This window comes from Bufo bufo, chromosome 6 (assembly GCF_905171765.1).
Source record: "Bufo bufo chromosome 6, aBufBuf1.1, whole genome shotgun sequence".
NCBI classification, from domain to species: Eukaryota; Metazoa; Chordata; class Amphibia; order Anura; family Bufonidae; genus Bufo; species Bufo bufo.
Window position 1 is genome coordinate 304,706,591 of NC_053394.1, and position 6,000 is coordinate 304,712,590.

Here is a 6,000-nt window from a genome sequence, read left to right on the forward strand (position 1 = left end):
TCATTTTGACCCCACTGTACCTTCCCATATAGGCCCCAGCACTTAATTAAGGAGTGACTGTGGAATAGAAAGGATCATGCAAACAGTTAGGCCCCTTGCAGACGAGCGTGTCTGGATGCGTCCCGGGTGCATTGCGGAAAACCTGCGAGAGTAGGTACGCAATTGCAGTCAGTTTTGACTGCGATTGCGTTCCGTTGTTCAGTTTTTATCGCGCGGGTGCAATGTGTTTTGCACGCGCGTGATAAAAAACTGAATGTGGTACCCAGACCCGAACTTCTTCACTGAAGTTCAGGTTTGGGTTCGGTGTTGTGTAGATGTAATTATTTTCCCTTATAACATGGTTATAAGGGAAAATAATAGCATTCTTTAATACAGAATGCTTAGTACAAGGTCAATTGAGGGTTAAAAAAATAAATAAAAATTAACTCACCTCCTCCAATTGATCGCGTAGCTGCCGGTCTCCTGTTCTTTCTTCAGGACCTGTGGTGACATCACTGAGCTCATCACATGGTCCAATCACATGTGATTGGACCATGTGATGTGACATCACCACAGGTCCTTTAGCCGGCAGCTCATGATTAAAGAAGAAGAGATCGGCAACTACGCGATCAAGAGGATGAGGTGAGTTAATTATTATTTTTTTAACCCTCAATCGACCTTCTACTAATCATTCTGTATTAAAGAATGCTATTATTTTCCCTTATAACCATGTTATAAGGGAAAATAATACAGTGAATAGACTGTCATCTTAGCAACCATGCGTGAAAATCACACCGCATCCGCACTTGCTTGCGGTAGCTTGCGATTTTCACGCAGCCCCATTCACTTTTATGGGGCCTGCGTTGCGTGGAAAACGCACAATATAGAACATGCTGCGATTTTCACGCAACGCACAAGTGATGCGTGAAAATCACAGCTCACGTGCACAGCAGCATAGAAATGAATGGGTCGGTATTCAGTGCGGGTGCAATGCGTTCACCTCACGCATTGCACCCGCATGGAAAACTCGCCCATGTGAAAGGGGCCTTGGGAACATTCTTAGGGTTAGGTAAGCATCAAAATGTTCCTTTCTGTGACACATGATTAAAGTATTGTACAATTCAGGGAGTCCCCTTGTAGCAGTAGATGCTGCTCCCTAGTAGCACAGGTCACCAAAGCTGTTCAATGTGTATGTCTGTTACATCATACATAGGCCCTGATTTATCAGAACTTCACTCCAGAATTCTGGCATCAAAAAGTTGCAAAATATGGTTTTTGCGACTTTTTGCATTTTTACACCACTCACTCTAGTTGTGTAATATGGATGGAAGAGTGGGAGTGGTTGGCTATGTTAATAGTTTCACTCTAGATTTATCATTGAGACTTTTTAAAAGTCACAATCTCACTCCAGGAGGAGGGATGAGTAGGAAAACTGGAGGACCTTCTCTAGACAGAAGTGTTGGGTGTAAGAACAAGCCAAATTTATCAAACAACCTGTGAAATTTGATAAATGTGGAATAAAGTACTCCAACACAGACTCAAGCAAAACTGACTTCAAATATTCTCCTCATGATCAATTCCCCCATAGTGTGCCATTGTAGACACATGCACAGTAAGGCCCCTTTCACACGAGCGAGAATTCCGCACGGGTGCAATGCGTGAGGTGAGTGCATTGCACCTGCAAAGAATCCGGACCCATTCACTTCAGCATGTTCTATAATCTGCGTTTTTCACGCAATGCAAGCCCCATAGAAATGAATGGGGATGCGTGAAATTCGCGTAGCATCCACAAGCAAGTGCGGATGCAATGCGATTTTCATGCATGGTTGCTAGTAGATGATGTTAGTAAATTGATAAAAGTAAATTTACTGTATTATTTTCCCTTATAACATGGTTATAAAGGAAAATAATAGCATTCTAATACAGAATGCTTAGTAAAATAGGGATGGAGGGGTTAAAAAATATAAAAAAATTAACTCACCTCATCCTGTTGTTCGCGCAGCCAGCATCTTCTTCTTTCTTCATCTTTCAGGACCTGCAAAAGGACCTTTGATGACGTAATCAGAAGGACTTGCGATGCTACCTGTGCCTGCAATCTCCCCGCCCAGCCCCGGCTCCTAGCTAATTTATTCACTGCACTCGCCTCTGTGAAATTGAAGAGAAGCGCCGTAATCTCGCACAGGCGCACTGGCAGAGTTCAGGAAGACGGTGCATGCGCACTTCGATGCCTCTGCCAGTGCGCCTGTGCGAGATTACGGCGCTTCTCTTCAATTTCACAGAGGCGAGTGCAGTGAATAAATTATATAGGAAGCGGCTCTGGGTGGGGGGATATCTGTGGAGGACACTGAAGGGGGGGGGGATCTGTGGAGGACACTGAAGGGGGGGGATCTGTGGAGGACACTGAAGGGGGGGATCTGTGGAGGACACTGAAGGGGGGGGGATCTGTGGAGGACACTGAAGGGGGGGGGGATCTGTGGAGGACACTGAAGGGGGGGGGGATCTGTGGAGGACACTGAAAGGGGGGGGGATCTGTGGAGGACACTGAAGGGGAGGGATCTGTGGAGGACACTGAAAGGGGGGGGGATCTGTGGAGGACACTGAAGGGGGGTGGGGATCTGTGGAGGACACTGAAGGGGGGTGGGGATCTGTGGAGGACACTGAAGGGGGGTATCTGTGGAGGGTACTGAAGGGGGGGGGATCTGTGGAGGACACTGAAGGGGGGGGAATCTGTGGAAGACACTGAAGGGGGGGGGATCTGTGGAGGACACTGAAGGGGGGGATATGTGGAGGACACTGAGGGGTGGATCTGTGGAGGACACTGAAGGGGGGGGATCTGTGGACGACACTAAAGGGGATGTTGGGGTGGGAGGTCCTGGAGGGGTGTTTGGGTGGGAGCTCTGGATGGGGTGGGAGGTCCGATAGGTATGTGGGGGTGGGAGATCCGGGAGGGGGGGGGGGCCATCATTTTTTTTGCTATGGGGCCCAGTCATTTCTAGCTATGCCCCTGATTGGTAAGATTGGGCGGGCACTGGAGCGATAGAGCGCCCTGCTGTAGAAGAAGCCGGCAGGAGATGAAAGGAGGAGGGGTCAGCTCCTGGTGGTGTCGGGCACACAGCGCAAGCATGGCGGTGGAGGATCTGACTGAAGCCTAAAGACCAGACATCAAGGTAGACCTGCAGAAGAAGGTGACAGCGCAGTATGTGATGTATACATGTGTGTAATGTATGTAGTGCAGTGTGTGATCATCACATACATTACACACCTGTATACATCACATGCCCCCTCACAGTAATAATGCTAAGATATGTGGCCTCTGCACAGACTTAATGCTCACACATGCCCCCTCACAGTAGTTATGCCCAGATATGTGCCCTCTTCACAGTAGTTATGCCCTGATATGTGCCCTCCTCACAGTAGTTATACCCTATGTGCCACCTCACAGTAGTTATGACCAGATATGTGCCCCCTCACAGTAGTTATGCCAGATATGTGCCCCCTCACAGTAGTTATGCCAGATATGTGCCCTCTTCACAGTAGTAATGCTCACACGAGCCCCCTCACAGCGTTTGCATTTCTTTCTGGCAAAGCTACCTGGTTCCGGCCCGCAAAATTTATACGTCTAGTGCGGCCCTCAGACGGAAAATGGTTGGGCACCACTGATCTAAAACATAACATTTATTTAACCACAAATAATGGTTATCCCTAATAGTTATTTATAAAAAAAAAAAAAATGTTTTAAAGGGAGTCTGTCAGCAGGAGTAACATTAGTAAACTAAACAGCATTGTATGGCACTTCACACTCTTTCAAACAGTACCTTTTTTTAATCTGGTCAGATGCTCCCATATTGAGAAATTCTGACTTTTAGGGCTCATGCACATATGTGCTGCCCGTTCCGTGCACTGGGGACTGCAAATTGCCGTCCCCAATGCACAGGCAACGTGTGTGTGGCTTGAGAAGATCTGTCCGCACTGCAAAAAAAAATAGAACAAGTTTTTGCAGTGCAGAGGCACAGACAGAAAACCCACAGAAGCGCTCCGTAGTGCTTCCATTCCGCAACTTGCAGACTGGGGACCCATTCAGCATCCGTGATGCAGAGCACACACGGCCGGTCGTGTGAATGAGCCCTTATTAATATGAAAATGAGTTTCCAAGTGCTTTTCAGTGGTTTCCCTCAGATGCAAGAGGTAAAAGGAACCACCAAGTACAAGTAGCACTTTCACACGCATTTGTGTAATGATACTATGCATAATTTTTCTTCATTGGAACATGGGATCAGTATAAAAATTGTACCTCTTGCACACGAACGTTGTTTTTTTCCGTTTACGTTCTATTTTTTGCGTTTCGTATACGGACAGTATACGGAACCATTCATTTCAATGGATCCGCAAAAAAAAACATGAAGGTACTCCAAATGCCTTCCGTTTCCATACCGTTTAAAGATAGAACATGTCCTATTATTGTCCGCATAACGGACAAGGATAGTACTGTTCTATCAGGGGCCAGCTGTTCCGTTAAAAACGGAATACACACGGACGTCATCCGTATTTTTTTCGGATCCGTTTTTTTCGGACCGCAAAATACAGAAAAAGACATACGGTCGTGTGCAAGAGGCCTAAATTTGTAAAGTGCTATAAAAGGTAAATGTAATTACTGCCAAAAACGCATTCCCATTGGACCTACACAATAATACAATCTAATGCAATAAAACTAAAAACTGTTGCCAACTTGAACTTTGTTATGCCCACTTGGAGCAATGATATTTTTTTCTTTTTGCGTTAACACATTGTGATTCCTTGCACACACACTTCAAATGGTACCACATTCTGCATTCTGAACACTCCACCATTTTTTCTTTTGGTTGATGCACCTTGCAAAGACAAGAAGTTGTGTGTGTTATTTTTTTGGAATATATTTTTACCGGCAATTTTGTTAACACTGAATGTGGAAACACAGAAATCCAATGGTAAGCTGCTGGTCAGGATCTGTTCTGTGTGCCCCCTCCTGCCATCCACACCAGTTTACTGCCCTAGAGTGAAAGAGCGAGTGAAAACAATTACCTTTAGGCCCCTTTCCCACGGGCGAGTATTCCGCGCGGATGCGATGCGTGAGGTGAACGCATTGCACCCGCACTGAATACCGACCCATTCATTTCTATGGGGCTGTTCACATGAGCGGTGATTTTCACGCATCACTTGTGCGTTGTGTGAAAATCGCAGCATGCTCTATATTCTGCGTTTTTCACGCAACGCAGGCCCCATAGAAGTGAATGGGGTTGCGTGAAAATCGCAAGCATCCGCAAGCAAGTGCGAATGCGATGCGATTTTCACGCATGGTTGCTAGGTGACAGTCTATTCACTGTATTATTTTCCCTTATAACATGGTTATAAGGGAAAATAATAGCATTCTGAATACAGAATGCTTAGTAGGTGATCAATTGAGGGTTAAAAAAAAAATATTAAAATTAACTCACCTTCTCCTCTTGTTCGCGTAGTTCCCGGTCTCTTCTTTACTTCTTTGATGATGAACTACCGGCTAGGACCTGTGGTGACGTCAGATCACATGCTCCAATCACATGGTCCATCACCACGGTGATGGACCATGTGATTGGAGCATGTGATCTGACGTCACCAAAGGTCCTTTAGCCCACAGCTCATCATTAAAGAAGTAAAGAAGAGACCAGGAACTACGCGAACAAGAGGAGAAGGTGAGTTAATTTTTTTTAACCCTCAATTGATCACCTACTAAGCATTCTGTATTCAGAATGCTATTATTTCCCCTTATAACCATGTTATAAGGGAAAATAATAACATCTACACAACACCTAACCCAAGCCCGAACTTCTGTGAAAAAGTTCGGGTTTGGGTACCAAACATGCGTGATTTTTCTCACGAGAGTGCAAAACGCATTACAATGTTTTGCACTCGCGCGGAAAAATCGCGGGTGTTCCCGCAACGCCCGTGTGAAAGAGGCCTTATATATCAGTTAGGCCTCTTGCACACAACAGTTGTGTGCCTGTGGCC